Genomic DNA, 24,826 nt, shown 5'->3' on the forward strand with positions numbered 1-24,826 from the left:
GTGATATGGCTTAATCCATGAGATGAGGCTTAAATGTGAAAGTGCAAGTTCTTAAGACGTGAGATGGAACTCTGTGAATTGTAATTCCATGAATTTGTAGGTTTTGACCTAGAAGTGTTTTTTTTAAGGTCTTCTAGCTTGCAAGCAACAGCTTCTTGTGTGCTCATTTATCACTACTAGAGGGGTGACAAGAGCATTGTTATTTTGTTCTCGATGTGCTCCTAAGTCTCTGTATTTGATCTTGAATTTATTGCTAAAATAATGTCGAGGCAGTAGAGAAGACTGCTAATTGTTTGCTTGAACAGACAAGCTCTTATGTCGTGCTGAATACACGAGAGTGGTGGAAGGATTTGCTTGCTGCTGCTTGGGATTCATTCTTATATCGAACTATAGGTGAAGTTGTTGGTTGGTGGTGAGGTTTTCTTCACGTTGTTCAATTTTGGCAACCATATGATGGAATTACCATCATAGTATCCTTGTTGTTGAAGTACATGCATAGGCACCCATCTTTGATGAGCACTGTAATTTGGTTGCCAATGTGCTTGGTGTTGAGGCTTTCTTCTTTGTGCAAGCTTAGGGGACTTTGTGATGTGCTTGGGGACCCAAGCTTTGGTATTTCTTTAGTAGTACCCTTGTGCTTGCAGCAATGTTTTTTGTACCCACACTTGTTGCATTGGTGGAGTTCTTTGAGGAACTCGCATAGGCTCTTGTGGTGGACGGTGTTGTGGAGTACTCTTTTTCTTCCTTGGCTTTTGAGTGCTTCGTTGAGGAAGGATTTTTGACTGTTGAGGCACCCAAATTTGATTGGGACCTTTGTTGAGCCTCAACAGTCAAAAATCCTTTGCGGAAGCGTGGTGGGCCCATAACCCACAGGTCCCAGGATCGAACCTGGCTCTGATACCATGATAAAAGGATGCATAAGCTTAAGAACTAGATTAGCATAATGACAATGAGCAAGACTAGATGCTTAACAAAGCAAGTGAATGAGAGAAGACACCACAAAATACAAGAATAAATCTTGTTTATTATGTTGCTTAGGAATACAACATGGATGGGCTCTCACAAGCTAATGCACCAAGTGAGCTTCCCTCTCCCCTAATGGGCCTTTAAATAGGACACCACAAGCCCTAAAGCTAGAGGCTTGTTTACACACACACACACCTCATCCATTGCCCCTTTGTTTACAACCTTTATTCAACCTTAATTCTCAACAACCTTTAGTTGGATCCTCTTCCTGGCATTATTGGACTATCAACTTTTTGTTGACCATGATGATGACTCTATCGCTAGCAAAGCACAATGGTGCTTGGGTAGCAATAGTTCATTTATGCCCCAAGATTAAATTTGCTTCTAACACATACTCAACCACAAAAAACTTGCAAGTGGGGGTTAGTTTCAATATACATTGTATGTTCAAAGTACCCCAAACATGGCATGTTCAAGTCTTGTGTAAAGGTTATCCTTTCAGGATGTGCCGTGAGTGTTAGTTGATCTAACAAATCCTATAGCTCAAGGGTCATGAGATTGTGTTCTCGTGTTGGGTAAAGCTGTGGTGATTTTATTTGCAATTTCTAATCCAACAACCAAAATCCTAGGGATCTTTTCAGTAAGATATGTTGGAAGTTCTAGCTCCTGCAAGGTTTCTTCCTCCTGTAGTAATAACAATTGTACATTGCTAGTGTAGGAGTGTTCAAGGTGACTATTTGCATGGATTCATCTAGTGAATACAATGATTCACTTATCCAAGGTCCACCAAAGACGACATCATACTCAAGGGAATCTAGGGTAACATGAAATGTAAATTCCATATCGCCATCGATTGTTTGAGTAGTGTATCTAAAGTAACCTGGAACTTCAATGTTTTGTTCATTGGTTCCTTTTGCAAGACTATTGCTTGTCGGGGTGAGTTTAGGTTGTCCCAATGACACCCAAGTGTCTATTGTCACCATGATGTTATGACTTGCTCGAGGGCTTGCTGGAGGGCTAATCAATGCAAGTTTGTGCTTGCCTGTAGGGAAATCCAACCATACCATGATAGAATCTTCCAAAGAAACCATGGGTATATTGTTTCAGCTCAAATCCTGTGTCTATTTCATATTCCTATTCACTTTCATCCTCTGTTTGGGTCTCAGCTTTTTCAAGAGTACCCAATGCGTACACTGGCACACTTGGCCCTCTGACAATTCTTAATGAGGGCTGTTTGGACACTTGTGAATCCTCACAGTCCTATTTTATGTAGTTTGTTATGTCCTTGTATAACTCAGGTTGAGCCATTAAAGGTGCAAGTGTTGATGTGATGCTGGCTTTATCAATCATGAGAAGAGCATTCCTCCGAATGAGGTTTTAAGAGATTGTTTTAATCTTGTAAGGAATTATTGAATTCCTCACGTGCTTTCTCAAGCCTATAGTTCGTACAATCTGTCTCAAATGACTCTTCTGTAGAGAGTATGTCTTCCTCTTTGATGAAAGGGAAAGTGGTACTCTTCTAGGCTTTGAATCTTGGTTGCTCTTTTAGGATTGGCATTATGAGGCTCAATCACAACCGGTGACCCTGTAAGACATTCAACCAAGCTAAGCATGCTCTCCTGAGCTTACTTTTTGCGTTCCGCATAGGTCATGTGATTATTATTATCCATTTGGGGTGACTGGGTGGGTTCTAGTTTCTTGATTGGTCTATGTGGTGCACTGAGCGAAGAGTAAGAACTTGTTTCATCCTCACTTAGTGATGTACTAGAACTTGTTTTATTTTCTGACTTTTTTTGGTTTGTCAGCTTTTCATTATGTTTACCCATGCGACGAGATTGAGTTTTCTTTTGGGTTTTTGTATTATGTGTCGCACATATGGGTGTTGAGGTTTGTGTGGTAGTCTTTGATGTAGATGCTTTTGCATCATGTATAGCTTTTGGCTCTTTCATGTTTATGTCCCTTTTTGGGTTTATGTCCTTTACAGACTCCTTTTTCCTATCTTTTAATTCGACCTTGGTTTTGATAGTTTGTTGTCCTTTGTCTTTCTTGGGTTTAGAAGGTTTTGTTTTCTCTTTTGGGTTCTGTTTTAAAGCATGTTCTTCTACCCATGTTGAGGTATGAAAAGATGCAGGGGGGAATAGAGCTTGAGCTCTTGCAAGCACACACACACACTCACAAACCCTAATAGAGAACACACAAGGTGAGAGGCTGAAAATCTTCTTCTTCTCTACTCAACACTCAACACACCATATACAAGATAAGAGTACACAATAATATGAAAGGTACTCAACCAATACATACACGGGTTCTCTATAGTGTGAACCCGACTAAATGAGCTGGCGCTATAACATTGCCAGTCTCTAGAATGGCTGTCACACAGCCTGTCATCCCACTGGCCGCATATCACCCAAGATCTCACCAACCATGCCAGTGGTGTAAGTGCGGGGCCTATCCCCCAGGCGGCTCATCAGTGTCCACCGCCTCACTAGAGCTCGATATCTCAACACTCCCCCTCGAGCTCAACTCCATCTCATGTACACCAAGCGAAGCTCTGAATCTGCGGAGCTTCTCTGTACCCAATGCTTTGGTGAAGATGTCAGCTACCTGATCCTCTGTGCTGACATAAACAAGGTCAAGGTCTCCTGCCAAGACCTTCTCTCTGACGAAGTGGTAGTGGACCTCTATGTGCTTTGTACGAGCATGAAAGACTGGGTTCCTGGCCAACTGTATACTGCTAATGTTGTCACAGAAAATGACAACTTGTCTATCCACTGATAGACCCAAATCTCCAAGTAGCTTTCTCAACCAAGCTACCTCACATGCTGCCCCATAGCAGCTCCTCTGTACTCGGCCTCTGTACTCGATAGAGCAACCGTAGGTTGCTTCTTGCTGCTCCAAGTCACAGCAGCACTCCCCAAAGAAAACATGAATCCACTGGTAGATCTTCTGTCTGAGATACTACCAGCCCAATCAGCATCTGTGTACCCATGTACAAATATCTCTGTCCCAGTCTCATAGAATAGTCCACAATGCAAAGTAGACCTCACATACCTCAGTATGCGTCTCACTGCATCCAAATGCGGTTTCCGTGGAACCTGCATAAACTGACTCACCAACCCAACAGCATAGCTCAAATCTGGTCTGGTGATCGTCATGTAGATCAAACTTCCTACTATGCGTCTATACATAGTAGGATCCTCCAAGATCTCTCCTGAATCTGCACTCAACTTGCCATTCTGATCCAATGGCACAGAAATAGGCTTACAGCCTGTCATACCATACTTGGACAACATGTCCAAGCCATACTGTCTCTGCAGTAATCCAATACCATGTGGTGACCTAATCACCTCAATGCCCAAGAAATATCTGAGCTCCCCCAGATCCTTCATCTCAAACTTCTGTCTTAGCAGAATCTTTACATCAAAGATCTCTGCATCATGGTCCCCCGTAATGATCAAGTCATCTACATAGATGACAACAAGCACAACTCCTCTATCACCATGTCTCACATACAATGAGAAATCTGCATTGGCTACATGAAAGCCAATAGTGACAAGATATTCAGAAATCTTGTCAGACCATGCTCTTGGTGCTTGCTTTAAGCCATACAAGGCTTTCTTTAACCTGCAAACATGCTCGGGGTGACCCTCATCCTCATAACCAGGTGGCTGCAACATATACACCTCTTCTTGCAAATCCCCATGCAAGAATGCATTCTTTACATCCATCTGATGTAAAGACCATTGCTTTGACGCAGCCACTGCTATCACAACTCTCACCGTTGCCATCTTGGCAACTGGGCTGAAAGTTTCCTCATAATCAATCCCATATGTCTGCGCATATCCTTTGGCTACCAACCTAGCCTTGTACCTGTTTATGCTTCCATCACTGTTATGTTTAACTTTGTACACCCACTTGCATCCAATGGCTTTCTTGCCTTCAGGCAATTGCACTAAGTCCCAAGTTTCATTTCCATATAGTGCATCCATCTCCTCATCCATAGCTTTCTCCCAACACACATTTCCAATAGCCTCATCAATGCATGTGGGCTCAACAACCTGCAGAACCTTTGCCATATATGCATAGTGATGTGCCACATAACCATCATATGTAAATCTCTGCACAGGGTTCTTCACTCTCCCTGATCTTCGCAGCTTTTCATTCATGGCTTCCATAGCCTTCTTTACACCAGGTGTTCTCATAGCTGGGATCCCAAGCTCCTCATCAAGGCTCATATCTGAGCCACTAGACTCTCCATCAACATGAGAATGCCCTGCAGAAATGTCAGGCATACCAAGGGGCTCAACCACTTTCTCTTTTCCTTTACGTGATGTACTAATCACATTTGCAGGACTGGTATTATGATGCAACCTGCCACTCCATGGTCTATCAATAGACCCACTAGATGAGGACTCTCCTGGTCCACTCAAAGACTGTGATTGCTGACCTGCATTCTGTGCAACCACACTTCCACTCACATCAGCCCCAATAGCTTCTTTTTCAGCAGCATACCAGCTGCTCATCTCATCAAAGACAACATCCCTGCTTACCCTCAACTCACGTGTAGTAGGGTTATAACACCTGTATCCCTTTTGCTCAAGGGAGTATCCAATAAACACACATTTTTCAGCTTTTGGATCCAGCTTAGTTCGCAGCTCATCTGGCACATGCACATATGCAATGCATCCAAAGACTTTCAGATGAGACAAATCTGGTTTTCTGCCAGTAAACCTCTCCTCTGGAGTTACATCATGTATGGCTGCAGTTGGAGTCCTGTTCATGATGTATACTGCTGTAGAAACAGCCTCAGCCCAATAGCAATGCGGCATATTCTTCTCTTCCATCAATGCTCGCGCAATCTCAGCAATGTGCCTGTTTTTTCGCTCAGCAACTCCATTTTGCTGCGGAGTGTATCTGCATGTATACTGTCTCCGAATACCATTCTTCTTCAAATATTCAGAGAACTCATTGGAGAAGTACTCTCCCCCTCCATCTGACCTTAGGCACTTCACATATTTTCCTGTTTGCTTTTCAACCAAAACTCTGAAATTCTGAAAGTGAGTGAACACCTCACTCTTCTCTTTCATGAAATATACCCACACTTTCCTTATGTGGTCATCAATGAAAGTCACATAGTACCTGTAGCCTCCCATAGATATGGTCTTCGTAGGACCCCATACATCTGAATGCACAACATCTAGTGCATTTCTGCTCACATATCTGTTACGTGGAAACACATGCTTTGTTTGCTTCCCAAATTGACATGCTTCACAGATTTTATGCATACCTTCCACTTTAAATTTTGGCAGCCCTGTCACAATTCCTTTTGTCTGCATAGACTTCAATCTCTGCACATTCACATGTCCAATTCTTTTATGCCATATGTCTGTGTCTGCAACAATTCCTGAACCATTTGCAAACATCGCAGCACTCATTTCAGGCATGTCTACATCCAACGTAAACATTCTGCCCACTCTGTTGCCTTTTGCAACCAACCTGCACTTGTCTGTAAAATCTTCAACATAACACCCATCAAGGTTAAACCGAACCTCCAAACCCTGCTCAATCATCTGGCCAACTGAAACCAGATTCTTTGTTATGTTCGGTACATGAAGTACATCTGCAAGGTACTTCACTTTGCCATCCTGCATAGATAATGGCACATCTCCAACGTGGGCAATTGAATGAGCAGTGTCATCCCCTGTTTCCACAAAACCTGGTCTTTCCGGGTTCTTCATCTCCTTGAACCACTCCCCATGACTCGTCATGTGGTTCGAAGCGCCTGAATCCACATACCATACATTATCTTTTTGTGCTGCATCAGCATTTTCAGACATGGCATTCACAACATGCTGCATAACAAACAACCTTTCATTGTCCTCATTATTTCTGCTTGAGGATGCATAGTTGTTTTGCTGCACTTTCCCATTTTGCATGTCAGCCTGCTTCTTATAACATTCTGACTGCACATGTCCTGGCTTACCACAATAGTAGCATTCACGTGCATCATTATATTGCCTTTGCCAATTTCCACGGCCTCTTTGACTCCCCCTGCCTCTGAATTTGCCTCTTCCACCTGCGTGTTGTTGTTGTTGTTGATTCTGGGACTGTTGTTGTTGCTGTTGCTGCTGGCCATAATTCTGATTACCTGTTCGGCCACCTCCTTGACCGCGTCCACGGCCTCCTCTACCTCGTCCTCTTCCTGAACTCGAGTAGAAGGCCTGTTGCTCTGAACTATTTTTGCTTTGTGAAGTCTGTTGGTCTTCACCCAAGCTCTTCTCTTCGATAATCAGCATAGACACCAAATCTGTAAAGTTGGGAATGTTTTCCCGAGTCTGAATAGACGTCTTGAACGCCTTGTATTGTGGCCCGAGACCACGTAGACAGACTTCCACCTTGTCATCATCATCTACTGACACACCAATAGATGCAAGGGATTCCACAATACCCTTTATCTTCAATGCATAGTCATTCATAGACATGCTCTTTTTCTCCACAGTATGAAGTTCATTCTTCAACTGTATCTTACGTGCCTTGGTATTTGTTTCATAGAGCTTTACCAAGGTGTCCCACGCCTCCTTGGGGGACTTGGCATCCTGAATGTGCCCAATCATGGTGTCCTGTATACTAATGGAAAGCCAATACATAACCTTCCTGGCTCCTTGGTTCCAGTCTTTAAACTCTTTCACATCTGCAGCAGTCGGATTTATATCCGGTATCTCCGGTGCCTCTTCATGCTCACCTTCTATGTAGTCCCAATACCCTTTTCCCATCAGGAAATTCGTCAACCTGAACCTCCAAGCATGGAAGTTATTCTTATCCAGCTTCTCAGCCACAATCTGTGTTATGCCATCATTAGACATCTTGCCAAACACACAATTTTACCAGAAACTGCACTCTGGTTTTTCCTGCACAAATGCTGTATTTTCTGCACAGCGGTACTGTAATCCACTCAAATGTCACAACCAGTGACTTCAATGCACATACATACACCCAATGGCAACTGTAGACCTCTTTGCAGCACCCACAGTGTCTGCACAGTCAATCTGTCTTCCTGCAGTTCTAAAAACAGAGTTCTGCAGAGAATCGATGACTTACCCGCAGTGCTTGAAATCGTCTGCTTTCTGAAAAACGGAGGTCCAGACGCGCCTGAAACGCGTTTTCGGCCCGGAAAATGTAGTCCAAAGGACTGTATAGTTGCCCTATAGCTTCACTCCCGCGAAGAAAGCTCCTCAATCGGAGATCGTTTGCCGGTGCCTCCCGTAGAGCTCCCGACAAGGGTGTAGTCACCAACACAATAGGGAAGAGTAGTTGCAGCTCTTACCCTCGTACCGCTTCCTGTGGTTCTCTTGCTTGCAGCTCAGCCCTTAGCACGAACCAGGCTCTGATACCATGAAAAGATGCAGGGGGGAATAGAGCTTGAGCTCTTGCAAGCACACACACACACTCACAAACCCTAATAGAGAACACACAAGGTGAGAGGCTGAAAATCTTCTTCTTCTCTACTCAACACTCAACACACCATATACAAGATAAGAGTACACAATAATATGAAAGGTACTCAACCAATACATACACAGGTTCTCTATAGTGTGAACCCGACTAAATGAGCTGGCGCTATAACATTGCCAGTCTCTAGAATGGCTGTCACACAGCCTGTCATCCCACTGGCCGCATATCACCCAAGATCTCACCAACCATGCCAGTGGTGTAAGTGCGGGGCCTATCCCCCAGGCGGGTCATCAGTGTCCACCGCCTCACTAGAGCTTGATATCTCAACAAGGTATTGTCTTGTGCTTTCCTTTTGACTGTTTCTCGTGCCTTTGCTTGTAAGCGTGTAAGCACATTCAAGGGTACCGTAGACAATTGCCCGTTTTGTACACTTAAGATGTTAAGAGTTGTATTTTATGAGACAAGTTGCATTGAAGCAACTCGTCTTAGGCAATCTTGGAACATGTGATCAATGCCACATCATTCACACATGGGTCACAAGATGTCAGTGACTATGGGCACATGAAAGTATTCCAAATTGTGCAGTATGCCACCTTGTGAGGTCCACGACAATAGAAACACCGAAGTGTCCAATTAATTGCTTCCTGTGAGAGTAGTTTCTACCTTTTGGACTGTTTCTGTTTGGTGCACCCTCCAAACAGGGGTATTTTTCAAAGTTTTTTTTTTGCCGCATGAACTGGAGTTTCACACCGTGAAACGAATTTCACGCGTGAACCAGACTTCACGCGAAAATTAAATTTTGATTTTTTTTATTTTTTTATTTTAGCCGCGTAAACTGGTGTTTCATACCATGAAATGGTTTTCACTTTGTGAACTGGACTTCACGTGAAAATTAAATTTTGATTTTTTTAACCACGTAAACTGGTGTTTCACGTCGTGAAATTTTTTTCACGCATGAACCAGACTTCATGCAAAAATTAAATTTATTTCTTTTCTTTTCTTTTTTGGCGCATGAATTGGTGTTTCACACCGTGAACCGGACTTCACGTGAAAATTAAATTTTGATTTATTATTATTATTATTATTTTGACGCATGAACTGGTGTTTCACGTCGTGAACTGGACTTCACGTGGAAATTAAATCTCGATTTAAAAAAATAAGTCTAGTGGAAAATACGAATTTTCCTTTTTGGGAGGAAATATTTTTTGAATTTAAAATGAAAGGGATATGGGCATTTTTTCCAAAAAAGAAGAAGAAAGAAGATAAGTGGAATCAAAAAAGTCAACCTTTTTAATGACACCCCTTACACCCTTCATAAATGATCCCTAAAATGGATAAATTGATAACTCATGACCATCTTCTCATTGAATGCTCATTAGCCTTAATGAGTTATGTTAAAAAGTGATTAAGGATTAACCTAAGATTAATTCTTTCACTAATATTTACCTCTTTTATACTAATCAAAGACTCTAATTAACCATTAATTCCTAATTAATTCAAACAATTGAGCACATCATTTGGATAGAGCAAGGAAAAACTAATCTTTGTGCATCAACAATTGTGTAAATTAATCTAAATTAGAAAATTAATTAGACTCTTGATTAGAGTCTCCTCTTTAAAGTAAAATTAAGCAAAGAGAGTCAAATTTCTTCAATTGATCAAAAGATTGATGTAATTAGGTGTTTTGATACATCTCAAAACACTCAAAAACTCCCAATTTTGACTACTTATATGATCAATTTAGATCCCAATTAACACATTTTCTAATTTTTTGGGCTCTTGAACAAGATTCATCACCCTTGATGATGACAAAAACCAGTCCATTAAGAAAAATTAGTCAAATTCAAGGATTTTTTTATGGTTTTAAGAAATTTTTTGAAAGATTAAGCTACTCCTAATGCTTGCTAACACTCTAATCCAAATAATTTCAACAAAAAACACATAATTAAACTAAAATTAATAATCTTAGATCTATGTTTAAACTAAAGAGAGCTAACATTCACTAAGAAATGCATTCTCTTGCATTGTTTGATGCAATGGATGCAAATTAAGCCTAATACAAACTATGTGTAAGCCCTAAGAACATGAAAAACCACCAAAACAACAATAAAAACAAAAATTAATCTAAAAATTAAGCAAAAAACATTATTTTCAAAAACAAAAAAGAGAGCTATTCTACACCAAATCTCGCACAAATCCCATCAAATCCATATATTTTTCATGGAAAACCATTAATCAAGATAATGTGTGATGGGTTATGCGTAGATTAGAGAAAAAACAATGCCAAGGGATGGTTCCCTGGTAGCGGCACCAAAAATGTTATGGCTCACCACCCTAACCCTCCTTGGAACACATCCAAAAAGAGATTACCTGGTGAACCGCAACTGTCGTGTTGAGGATCTTTCCAATGGCCGAGCTCGTAACCCTTGAGGTCTCCAAGCTCTACAACTCCTTAGGAAGCAATTCCACCACGTCTCTCGTGAGCGTTGTCATGCCGCCGCGTTGCACTACGGGTCCTCGTCCCTCCTCTCACCTCACTTCACTCACACACACTCACTAGTATACATTAGGGAGAGAGATTAGCAAGAGCAAGACTCAATTGCACAATGGGAGAGTCTGTTATATTATGAGAGAAATTATCTTATATACATGGCCACACTCACTTAAACTATGGTGGCCGGCCGGGCACTTTAGGCTCATAAGAGGCCTAATGCTATTACAATGACTACTCTCATAATATATCCATGAAGTACATTACTTAGGACTTCATCCTAACTTGCTACCACACGCTCTTGAAGCAGGAATCGCCATAAATACTCCGTCACACCATTACGGGCGCCCATCCAAGTTGTAGCTTTGGACACTATTGCTTTATATCTTGAATATATGACCCTTTGGTGTATCTACCATGACTCCTTGATGTAAGATAATGGCGGTAGCTCTTGTTAATCCTAGAATTGCATTAAAAACATGAAGCAGTGATTGCTCTTTGATTTCTTCCAAAGCATGGTCTTCCCACATCAGCTGGAATTTTCCTCATTCCAAAGATGTCATGTTTTCAAAATGTCTTCTCAAGGTCCTAGAAATGGAGTTGAACTAGTTAAAAATATGAGACTTGAGGGGGAGAATTGGGTGGTTGTTGGATCTTTTTTGACTTTGCGAAGAGAATGAGAGATTGGTCAACAATGGCATGCAATGTTTACAATCTTTTTATCCATGAGATGCAAACAATAGCCATTGAGGAATTCAAAGTAGAGAACATTGAAGCACAAACATTGTTTTGGGAGCTTCTTAACCGAGTCATGGGACGAGAAGGATATAAAAAGGCACAATTTTGGCGTGTAGTAAGAACGATGTTTAATAGTATCCCGGACAAGGAGATGAAAGGAAGAGAGCACTCTTGCTCTCTTTGCAATGGGAACAGAGTCTTCACAAACATGCAATTGCATGTATTCTACCCCATTTGCAAGAGGAGTTCAAATTCCAATACCAGCAATGGAAAGGTGCACCATCAGAACATGCCGTAGAATTTGAACTTGATAGTTTGAGGAATTGGCTACTTAATGAGTTTTTTATTTTTTTGCAAGCTAAGAAATACAATGACAAGTTTTTGTGATCTAGCAGAGTCTATTCATGGAAGCTGGCTGGCAGCAAATGATGGTGTGAAATACATTATCCTGTTTGATGCCTGTAAGAATGACATCACTGCTTGCCTACTACAGAGTGCAAGATATGATGCTTATTTGAGAGGCGGACACTAGGGTATAGGGCCTAGAGTTGAGAAGCTCAAAATAAGGAGAGCTTCTACAGGGTCTACCTCAATTGCACCTCTGACAATAATTGACCTCACCAATGAAGCAGCCATGGAGCTCAATGTAGCAAATGGGAGAGCTTCTAGGGATGGTGATACTAGAACAATACATAGAAAGCGAGCAGGAGGCATTGGACAACCTATCAAGAAAACAGACTCTTATCGGCCTGAGTATGAGTATGTTTCTCGTTAGGTCCATAGAGGTACTCATAGCCAGGCCGCTCAGGCAACCACTAACAGAAGCCAGCATGGTGAGATAATTGTTCACCCAACCAAGTGGGCCATTAGATTGACTAAGCTACTATATGAGAGGGTAGGAAATGTGACAAGGCTATAGATGGGAGCGGGAGAGGCAGTTTGGTGGGTGTCCCGGCACCATGCTTTAAGGGACTCATTCAATTTCCAAGTGGTGTTCGAAAGAAAATTGTGTAGTTTTGTGGTGACTATGTGTGACACAAGAGAACCTTGTGATGTAGTCATTGAGAACCCTGCTTCTAGGCCAATAGAGTGGCCAGTGGGACAAGGCACAAATCTTACGAGGGCAGAGATTGAAGCCTTGTGGGACTTCAAGTGGCTACACAGAGGTTTGTTTAGTGGCCAACTTTAACAAAGAGGGAGTTGGGACATGCACTCAAAAATTTTGTTAACAAGAGAGATTGAAGGTCAATGGAAATCTTTTGGGGTGGTTTTTGTGTGTCTTTTTTGGGTTCATGGTTTTGTAGCTAAAACAATGGGGTTCGTAAAGATAACACTACAAAGATACAAGTTTTTGCTTGCAAATTATGCATTTTTGGTACACAAATTTGAACAATGGTATGTGGGATCCTCCAATGTCATGAAAATTTAGTTCTATATAATCCATGCATAAAATTATACTTTTTTCTATGCAAATATGCTTGGTTATGCACGATGGGTGTGCTCAAACTTATGTTTTGTGGTTCTCTTGTCTCTTTGTTCTTAGTTGCATGTTTCACTTGACTGCACCATTGTGCATGAATGGGGATTGCCTGTCTCTTTTAGAACTAGTTTAAACTTATCCTTGAGTTGCTTCATCAGTCGTCCCACCAACTCTGCATCCTCCTTCTTTTCATTAGTTTTATGGCTTTGAGATCCACTTCTAGAAGGAGTCTTGAATGATGCTTCAGAACCATTAATTTCATGTGGAGGTCCCATTAAATTATCATCATAATCAATGGCATCTAAGATCAACCGAGTCTGTGGCTGGGCCTTTCCTCAACCTCACAAATGGTTTATACAAGTACTTTGCTCGGTTGATGTATTCCCTTACAGATTCACTATCCTTTTACTTCAGAGTGTTCAATTGATTAACAAAACTCCATTTGGCTCCAGTTTTTGCATAAGTAATAAGAAAGGATTGTTTCAAGTCATCATAGGTAGCCTTGCTTTCTGGTTCCAAAGTCTGGAACCATTTATCTGCACCTTATTCAAGTGTGACGCCAAACACTCTGATCTTTGTAGGATCATCATTTACACTCAATGATTCACTTACTTACTTGAAAGTTCAATATGACCATGGGCATCACCAATGCCAATAAACTTGGTCATTGCTTGACACACTCCAAACCTTGGATGTTGTCCTATCTCGCTCACATTCTTGAGGTAAAGGAGCACGCAAGTGAAGCTCGGCAATAGGCAGCTGGTTCCCTACTGCCTACTACTACCCTAAACTTTGGCCATTCTTATGGCATCATCAGTTGATAGCATCCTTGCTAGAGGAGCTTTATTGCCCCCCCTAGAAACCGATACATCTAGTCCCTCTCGTGCATGTACATCCATAGTCTGAAACCACCCAATCGAGCAATATGAACTCTTGGGGTAGCGCATAATGGGTCTACACTCCCACTCCCAATAGGTTGAGTCATATGGATTGGTCTAGATGTGGTAAGTAGTCCCATGCTAGCTGCAAAGGTAGAGACAAAGGTAAACTCACCATGTACCGTTGTGTGAACATAAGAGTATGGAATAGGTCCCTTCTCTCCCTCGATGTGAATTCCCTCTTCTCTTACCATTTCACTAACTGGCAGTGCAGATGTATACTTAGGGTTGATACATCCTAGAGTATATGTAAACTCTGGAAATCCATTGGTTGCACCAATACCCCAGGTGCCTTTGGATTGTGCCTCTTGCACTTCTTCTTTACCTTTACTAATTCCAGGTAATGATTCACCAAATCTTGATTTTTTTGGCATAGAGTTAGGTACAACTGAGAATTCACGAGCTTTGGCTATAAATTGTGACTTGCTTGATTTCATGTTCACAAAAGGAAGATACATGTTCTCCCAAATGTCTTTGTAAAAATAGAATCCCAAATCTGGATTTTCAATCTTAAAAACTACGGGATTCAAGGGGTTAACACATTGCAAGATCCTTCACAATGTACTAGATTAAAGATCCTATGAGCTTCATCCATATACACATGCTTGCTTAAGGAAGCCATGTAGTGTCTTTTTGTAGTGTCCTCCTAGGACTCTTGCCCATTCACGTGGCATTAGTTCACTTAGAGTTTTCTAAGGGGGTTCACCATGGATCTCAAGGAAATGAATCAAGTGTTCCTACTACGACATTTTATTTCCTTTTTTGAAAGTTTTGGATTCTTGGTTAAGAATGAATTCCTAGAACCAAATACCGTCATTAATAAGATCTCAAGGTTAGTCATGACCCCTAGCAGAGCTTCTTTTAATTAATTCTTGCGCTGCTACCTGCTGTACGGGCATGTGAAACTTTGTCCGATGCATTTCTCAAAGAGTCAGTGATCACCCTACCACTTCTCAGGTGTATAGGTTAGTGCTGCCTGCTATGAGTCACAACTCACATAGGCCTTTTGTCAAATGACAATTTCCTTCCTTGCCGATGGAAGCCAATAATCAATCCTCTTTGATTTAGTTTTCAGTTATTTCTTCGGTGTTTCTTGTATTTCTTCTATCAGTCTTGTCAAAAGTGAAGGGTAATTGATTTGTTGATTAGATTCAAGAATGGCTGGAAATCCTCGAAAGGAGTGCTATGAAAATCAGGAATGTACGCACCCGTATACCAAGCTCGAAAATAACTACAGTTAAGTGTATTGAACTCAACTTGATCCACAAGGCCAAGAATGCAACACAATTGGATGTACACAAGGTTTTCTTCCCAACCTTGGTCCCAAGTGGTCTGTTGATAAAGGGTGTCACCCTTTATCTTAATTGAATAAGATCCAAAAACTAGCTGTAAGATCCTGTGTTGAATGCATTCGTGCAAATCTCGTAAAATAAGCGCGCAAACAAAGGGTCCCCAATAGTACCGTTCATTACATTTCCTACAGTCTTGGCTAAAAATAACCAACACTTCAATCTTGTAAGTTTACTCGTCCTTCCCTCCAATTTACTAAAAATAGTAATTAACTAATGATATTGGAATTAAACCAAATTTGGCAAGTACCGAGTCCGAAGTGTAGCTAGAGACTTGGTAAACTCTATTCCATAGAAAGATGCTTGGTTTGCACACAAGAATTAAACAAGGACTTCCAAAACCTTTGAGGAAGGGTTTTTAACCAGCTCATATTCTCTTATTGCCATCAAAATGCCAACTCTGCTTAAGCAGGCTTGTAGGGCCAAGTAATAAGGGCTGCTGCCACTTGAGTGCTTACTCCAAACTAATACTTTATCTGGGAACAACAATATCGTGAACATGGGTCCAAAATGAACTAAATTTTCAGCCAAGTAAGCGTGTAAGGTCCATTTTTGGAGTGCGCTAAAAGTGAAGGCCTTAAAGAGTCCAATCCATGTGTGGCTAGGTATGGTTGTAGTCCACCCTATTTTCAATAGGCTTGGCATCCTAAATTCTTGATTGGGATTCCTCCTTACTATTTATAGTAGCTCTCTTCTGCCTAGTTGGCCAAGAAGTTCAAAATGGTAAATTTATATTTTTGGGAGTTTAGTACCAAACTTGGTAGGGTCCTAGTCCTTAGGGTTAGTAACACCAAGTAAAAGTCAGAATTGAGTTTAAATACGCCTGTACGCTTAGGAGTGAAAGGCCATGGACTTAGGAGTGAACAGCTGTGGGCTTTAGGTTAGGTTTTCTTTTTGAAAAGAAAAAAAAACGGTTACACTTGTACCATCATACGCCATGCGATTTTGAATTTAGGTTGAGTGAAGATTTGAATTTTTGAGTGAGGGACAACTAAGATTCCCTTTTAATGACAAGTAGGTGGGAAGAGGCTAAAGTTAGAGGTTAACTCTAGATTAGTGGTTTTCACTAATCTAGAGACACTCTAACTTAACTAAAAATTAATCTTTCTTAATCTCACTGTTAATCACCCTTTAACCCTCTTCTTTGCTCTCTAATTACTCCCTAGGTGAGGAGTTTTGAGATGAGAATTTAATAAGTGGCTTAGCAATGTTAAGGCTAACCTAATGATGTGATCATCCCTCATTAATCCTTCTAAATAAATCTCTAATTAACCCATTCAAAAAAGAAAAATTAGGCAAATGAGACCTAATTATAGTGCTAATTCTCCCTCATTGTGACCTAATGGGAGTGGTCTAGGTATGCATTTCGGTCAAGGCACGTGTTTAGAACACTAATGCCAAAAATTAGGCTTTTTTTTAAATTTTAGCTCTCTTTAAACTCACTAATCACACTAGCTAGTAGATTAGTGATAATTAATAAAAAGTAATGTTTTTTGGGTGATTAGGGTCCTATCGTACATTCCTAAGCTACCTATGTACACAAATCTAACAAAAAATACTCTAGGCTTAAACAAAAACCCTCTTTTTGAGCTCTCTAATCATTCAAATCTCTAGTTTTTTTGCTTGAACTCTTGCTAATCCTACTCCCAAACATAAGCTATGCACAAACTCTAAACAAAAACAACAAGAACAACAAAACAAATCAAACAAAACAAAACTATCTCAAATCTAAATATCACCAGATAAAATGAAGAATGGGGATGAGTTCAAGATGGATTCCTGCACTAATAGAGGGCTTTTCCATTTTATGGTTTTACCCTTTGGTTTGTCAAATGCACTCATCACATTTCAAGCACTCATAATAAGGTGCTTCATTACTTTATTTACAAATGGGATTTGTTGTTCTCTGATGACATCCTTATCTATAGCAAGAGCAAAGAGGATCATGTGAGACAAGTATTAGATGCCTTGAGGGAGCATAAATTATATGCTAAGGAGAGTAATGCTCTTTTATGGAGTGTGAGGTTGAGTAGTTGGGGCATATTATGAGTCATTAAGGCATTAAAGTGGAGCCCAAGAAAGTCAAAGAATGGCTTACTCTAACCAAAACTACACAATCGAGAGGATTCTTGGGGCTTTCTTCCTTTTATAGGAGGTTCATTAAGCATTATGCATGCATTTCCATTCCTCTTATCGATAGGCTAAAGAAAGAGGCTTTCTTTTGGGATGGTATAGTAGTAAACAAGACCTTCCAAGATCTCAAGGAGATCTTCACTTTAGCCCCTATCTTGGTATGCCCTCATTTTTCCCTATCTTTTACCATAAGGGTGGATACATGTGATAGTAGTATTGGGGCTATTTTATATTAAGAGCATGGGGTGATTTCATATGAGAGTATAAATCTCACCAACAAAGATATTTTTTTACATGTTTATAAGCAAGAGATGTTGGCTATCATACATGCAATTAAGAAATGGCATCACTACATTTATGGGAGTCATTTCAATGTGAGAAGTGATCATAGAGTACTCTAGATAATACTTCATGTCTCAACCATTTTATCTCCTATAAGCAACAAAGGTGGTTGCCACTCTCCAAAGCTATGACTTTGAGATCTCATACATGGATAGAAAAGAAAATGTGGTGGCCGATGCTCTTTCTTGTATGTGGGCATATACTCTCTCTTGTATTATGGAGGTATACAAAGATTGAATTATGGATATAGAAGAGGAGTACTCACTTGATCATGTGGGTAGCCCAATGTTTCAGAAATTATAGCAAGGTGTTTATGGATGAGTTTCCTTATTATAAGGTATACATCTTTATAAGCAAGAGATGTTGGCTATCATACATGCAATTAAGAAATGGCATCACTACATTTATGGGAGTCATTTCAATGTGAGAAGTTATCTTAGAGTGCTCTAATAATATGTCTCAACCTAATCTATCTCCCGAGCAAAGAAGGTGGTTGCCACTCTCCAGAGCTATGACTTTGAGATCTCATACACAACTAGAAAATACTATGTGGTGGCCGATGCTCTTTTTCGTATGTGGGCATGTACTCTCTCTTCTATTATGGAGGTATACAAAGATTTAGTTATGGATATAGAAGAGGAGTACTCACTTGATCATGTGGCTAGCCCAATGTTTCAGAAAATTATAGCAAGGTGTTTATGATGAGTTTCCTTATTATAATGTATACAGTGGGCTTCTATGGTATCATGGGAAAGTGTATTTGGTTCCCAACTCCTCAAGGAGAAAGTGTTGCAAAACATGAATTCTTCCCCTCTTGCGACATTTGGGTCTTTTCAAAACCTATGATAATTTGAGGCAAAGCTTCTATTGGAAAGGCTTATGGAGGGATGTGTATGGTTATGTTTCTCAATGTATACCTTGTTAACAAAACAAGGATCCCACTCATAAGCCAAGTGGGTTGCCTATTTCACAAGGCAAATGGACTCACATATCTATGGAATTCATCACAAGTTTATCTCTTACAAAGCATAGGTGGAATTCCATTTATCTGGTGGTGGATAGGCTTACTAAAGGCTTACTAAAGCTGCTCATTACAAAGGCCCAAATTTTAGCTTCTCAAGTGGCCACTTAATTCATGGAGTACATGTTCAAGCTACATAGAATGCCTCAAAAAATTGTAAGTGATGGAGATCCTAAATTAATGGGTTCTTTTTGGAAGAGTTTGTTTGAAGGTATGAGTACCAAGCTTACCACACACTGCTTATCAAAATGAAGAGGATTAGTAAGTGGTTGTAGACATACTTGAGGCATTATTGCCATGATTCGTAAACCATTTGGGACAAATGGCTTTATTTAGCTGTGTTTTGCAACAATAGTATGCTCTTCATGGATATAAAGTGCATGTGCCATTCAGTCATCTTCAAAGAGAATGATGTCAACCCTTGTGCAAAAGAGGTTTGATGCAGTAATGTAAGGACAACATGAAGAAGTCACAAGAGAAGATGAAGTCTTATACCAATGCACATAGAAGGACATTGAAGGCATGAGGATTTCCAAGAGGGAGATCATGTCTTCTTGAGGTTTCCAAAGTCAAGACCTTCTTCTCTCAATGGTGAACTCAATAACAAATCAGCACATAGATTTTATGGGCCTTTCATGGTTCTCAAGAGAGTGGGAGAAGTAGTTTATCAACTTCAATTACATAACACTACATGAATGCATAATACCGTTTATATATTTAAAAGGTATGTGATACAATATCTTCAAGGTGGATGAGTTGCCTCCCACGGATGAGGAGGGAGAGATCGAATACATACCAGAAAATGTAGTGGGAAGAAGACATAAGGTTTTGAGGAATTGCACCATTAGGAAATCCTCATTAAGTGGAATTGAGGAATTCCAGGAATTCCTCAATTAAGTGGAAAGGGTTGCCCAAAGACGAGTCTACATGGAAGCCTTTAGCTTATTTGCAAGAGCATAGGCTTTTATTCTTAATGATATTGGGTAATTTTTTGGCATTTATAGGAAATTATAGGATACAAGAATTTTTGAGATTCCACTTTTTCGTGGCTTTCACACTCATATTTGGGATACACATGCTATACACTCATGTAGACCGTTTATATGTGGATTTCCAACCATGTTTTAGGGTTTGCACAAATGGATATCATGAGGATGTTCAATGGTTTTTACTTGGGTATTGTTTTGGCAATATGTGCAAGAAATTACAACCAATGAAGAGTTTATGGATGATTACATATGAAGCTTGAGAAGACATGCTTGTGGACTTTGAAGTGAAGTGGTAGACTACTATATTGGTAGTTGTCATAGCATTTGGAAGATGTCATATATGGTGATTTTGGGGATAATATCATTCTGGAAAGAAGGGATGGTTTGTAATGAAGGAGATTATTTTAATACTCAAAGTTGTAAGAATGTTAGGCAATATTAGGTAGCACATATATAAATAGGGCCAAGGGCTCATAGAAGAAACTTTTGGATCATTTTATAATTTGCGACTTTGGTCATTTCTTTGAGTATATTGGTACTACCATTGGCTTTCATGGTTGTTGGCTCATGATCCCTCATGTGTAGATTATCACATGGCTTCTTTGAGTATGGATTAGACTCATTTGTTTGTCTCTATCATCTCTAAGCCTCTTGATGAATGCTCATGTCATGGCTATGGAGTTCTTCCATCATGAGTATTTTTAACATTTTCCTTTAATTTCTATATTTTCTATAATTTTCATGATTACCTTGCTTACAATTTGGTGCAATATGCTTTGAAGAAAGAGAAGTAGTGGCATGCAAAGTAAGAGGCAAAGAGAGCTCAAAGGAGGAAAGAGACATGCATGTTGATCTCTTTGCTGCAAGGAAAAGCTTTGAGTCAAGAGCAGGTGTGAAACCACTCTTGTGGAAGACATTTTCTAGTGTATTCACACCACCCTTGTGGATGACATTTTCTAGTGTAAATAGCAAGTGGGCTCAAAATGAAGATAGCCAACCACAAAGGCTCAAAGCATGTGAAGATAAGGTGGTAAGGATAGTAAGCGAGGCAAGCTGGCCAGCTTACAGGCAGCTATGAGGTTTCAAGGGAAAGGAAGATGCTGCTATGTTGAGTGTAGAGAGACTAGTAGTCATGAAGAACACGACAATTGGCTATTGTTTGAGAGATAGCAAGAGTGTGTAGCTCTACAAGTTCTAGTCAAAGGCCGTAGAAGAATGCTAAGGTGCGCAATGCTTCACTATGAACAAGCCGTGTAGGCTATGGATACCAAAGAGGCTCAAGAGATGGCCACCAAGGGTTTGAAGGTGGTCCAACAACACAGAGAGAGGATACACAGCCATCGCTATGCTGTAGGAGATTGTACACATGAAGCTATGAAAGTTAACGTTTTAAATCTTTTGCTTTTAAGTGGCTCTACCCATGATGCACATAAACCAGGTTTTACATGATACATGAAAATTCAATAGGGAAGAAGATTGCTACCTTGAAATATTGGACTACACATATGGGATTTTCCAAGGGAATGAATGTTTGTGATTGGTGATTAAGAGACCAATGTAACATTAGTAGGGATCATCACTAAAGTGTCCCATAGTGTTTTCCCATGTGGACTAGTACATAATCTATGGGTGTTTAGAGGAATGTTTGGGCCCAATAGTCATGTGCTTTTGGTAGTAGATGTCCATCTAGCTCTTAATTTAACCCTCTCTCAAAAGTTTTACCTTACCCCAAACTTAGTGACAAAGCATTCAGTCTCATAACATTTTCCCATCATATGGTGGCAAGCCAGATGAGGATATTTGGAGTTAACTTTGTTTGTTGGGGATATGACTAGCATCGCACATGTTGAAGGCTATTGCACGCTCTCACAACCATTAAGGGCTAATGAAGGCTATTGCACGCTCTCACAACCATTAAGGGCTAATGAAGCATGTATGCTAAGAAAGAAACAAGAGGGAGCAAAGAGGTACATACTTGTACTAGGAAGGCTTGATTTGGGGTTTCTTGGACTCATTTACTATGGATTATTACAAGGTTTTCTCATACGTGATTTCTATTTTCACGCTATGGTTTAGAGAACTTAAGATGTTCTTATGTAGTTTTCATCACGGCTATGCACATAAGATACTCATCATAAGATATCCTAGTTTTCTTTTCCTCAAGTGTATTCACACAGTAATGGGCTCAACCCGTATCAACAAAGGGATATATCATTGTGTGTGGATGTGAGTGTTTGTGGGTACATGCGTAAATTATTGTCTAGTGGAGTTGAGGCTATTTATAGACAGGATAAGGCTAAAACCCTAGTTACCCATAGCAAAACAGAAAACAAAACAAGAAGAAAATTTAATGCATGTAAATTAAAGCTCATCAAACCATACCACACTGACACATCAACACACATGCTAATTTTTTTAAAATATAACTAAAACCGAACGTGCCCTAATTAAATGTAAATCTCAATTAAACCACAACAAGGTCACCCGATTAAACCAGAGCACAAGATGAGACAAATCCCCAACATATCACATGGAATAGAGAGAGAGAGAGAGAGAGAGAGAGAGAGAGAGAGAGAGAGAGAGAGAGAGAGAGAGAGAGAGAGAGAGAGAGAGAGAGAGAGAGAGAGAGAGAGAGAGATTAGCATATAGTTATAAAACCACAATAGAGGTGCCTGATTAAACCAGAGCACAACATGAGAGAGAAAGTCCAACATATCACCTGCACCAGAAGCTCGGGATGTCGAGCACGAGGTCGAGGAAGCCACATCAATTGCGGAAGCCAAGGAGCATGAGGTCGAGAACACTACCATCATTGATCAGCGCCTTCATAACATTGGCCAATAGTTCACGCGTCAAAAAGCCCAAGGGATTCTCTAGTGAGTAGACACGCCAAGCACATGACCCGAACACCATAGCCAAAAGGAGCAAGGACTAGGTGAAACTAGAGAGGGGCAAGTTTCAAAAGCACATGCCAAAGATGTAACCTTAATCAACATGATTAATCAACGAAGGCCAAGATTAATCACACCATAAATTTTTCCCCCTAAACCAGAGCACATGATGAGAGAGAGAGAACCAGATTAATCCCAACATATGAACATCATAAAAAGCACCCAACGTCTACTTGATATAGAGAGAGAGAACCAGAGCACATGATGAGAGAAATCCCAACATATCACCTAGGTCGAACACGATGTCCATCTTGAATACCACCTAAAATCAGAAGCTTGGGAGGTTGAGCATAAGGTCAAGGAACTTGTAACTAATCAAAAACCGGGGAGCACAAGGTTGAGGACATTGCCATCATTGAGTGACGCCATCACAATGTTGGCCTAGTAGGTGGGGAGGGGCAAGCATGCAAAATGTCTAATCACATGATTAGATAAATCGCTTAAAAAATCCTCTACCACCTTAATCACCCCATATTTTTTTCTCCACTCAACCTTAATCACCCAAAGGCGTCTACTTTTGCTATTAATTAATTGATAGCAAAAGTAGACGTTGGGTGCTTTATCAGACTGCCCCTACATTAATTAAAGGTGGATCCAAAAATAGGATTAACATGGTGGATTAAGCATAATGATAAATAAACAAGGGGCTTTTACAATATGAAGTGATAGAGGGAGCTATGGTGGCATGTCCTTGATGGCAAGATTCACCTATCAATTGTGCCCAATGGTTGGAATTAGGGTTAATTAATCTCTAGTTCTAATTAGTCAAAATCAAGGTTGATTAATCTCTAGTTCTAATTAGTCAAAATCAAGGTTGATTAATCTCTAAATTAGGGTTGATTAATCATCGAGACTCCTCCTCCGATCCTCAATTTCTAGTGAGGCCAAGCTGCCCCACTGAACTGTTTTCCACTCACTTGTTATCCAACACTAATTTACAAGCACTTATACTACACCCATTTGCTGGCTGGTATTGCCATTGGGTGCCTGGTTTAAGCCATTAGTAGGTGCTTGCTTCAAGCCATACAGGGCTTTGCATAACCTGCACAAAATCTGGATGTGCATTACTCTTTTGGTGTAGCTTGACAAAGTGTCTTGTTCTATTCATCTTCTTTCCCGATTTCCATCCCCTCTTGATGGGTGTTTTTTGGAGGAATTTTATGGACTATTTTACTGTTGTCCAGGTGCTCTCTATCTCATATTTTTGAGGGGGTTGATTGGCCCTTGTGGTTCCTGCTGCTCAAGAAGTTTTGGAGATTGGTGGAGTGATGAGATCATCTATGGGTTGATTGGTCCTTGTGGTTCCTGCTGCTTGAGAAGTTTTGAGTGTCCATCAAACAAGCATGTGTGCACGTGTCTACCATCTTAGACACCAAGTCCATTTTGAGCCGACTCGCTCACAGCGGAACCACTGATGAACATATAAGTTCAGGTGGGAACCAACCCATGCGTATGCACCTCACATGTGCATCGCTCATGCACACATCATGCGATAACCATTTCAAGCTTCTAGGTGAGCTCGAGCAGGGCAACCCTCATACTACCATGGGTGACTACAAAAAAATCCTCGTTTTGAGCACGCAAGCTTGAGCACGGTTGCCCTCATAAATCTGGGTGAGATGATTTTACAAACCTTTTTATGTGCTATGCAAGGGCAGGGTAACCACAAAATCCAAGTGATCAAAAAAATTTCCACAGCTTTATTTTTACAAGCCGATATTTGCCTGCTATTTCAAGATGCTTACAAACTTTGTGTGTGAGAAAGTGCCCTTATCTTGATAATGTAAAATTACAACAATGTGATGAGCTATGGTGGATCAAATGCTAGAATCAATATCATTAACAAAGAGATTAGATGATAATTAAGATGCGATTAGTGAGCAATTAAGATCATTAACAAAGAGAGCAATCAACATCATTAATAAAGAGATTAGATGATAATTAAGATGTGATTAGTAAGCAATTAACTAATAGCT

The sequence above is a fragment of the Cibotium barometz genome, chromosome 53 (genome assembly GCF_041138505.1).
Source record: "Cibotium barometz isolate CiBa-2024 chromosome 53, ASM4113850v1, whole genome shotgun sequence".
In the NCBI taxonomy this organism is placed as follows: Eukaryota; Viridiplantae; Streptophyta; class Polypodiopsida; order Cyatheales; family Cibotiaceae; genus Cibotium; species Cibotium barometz.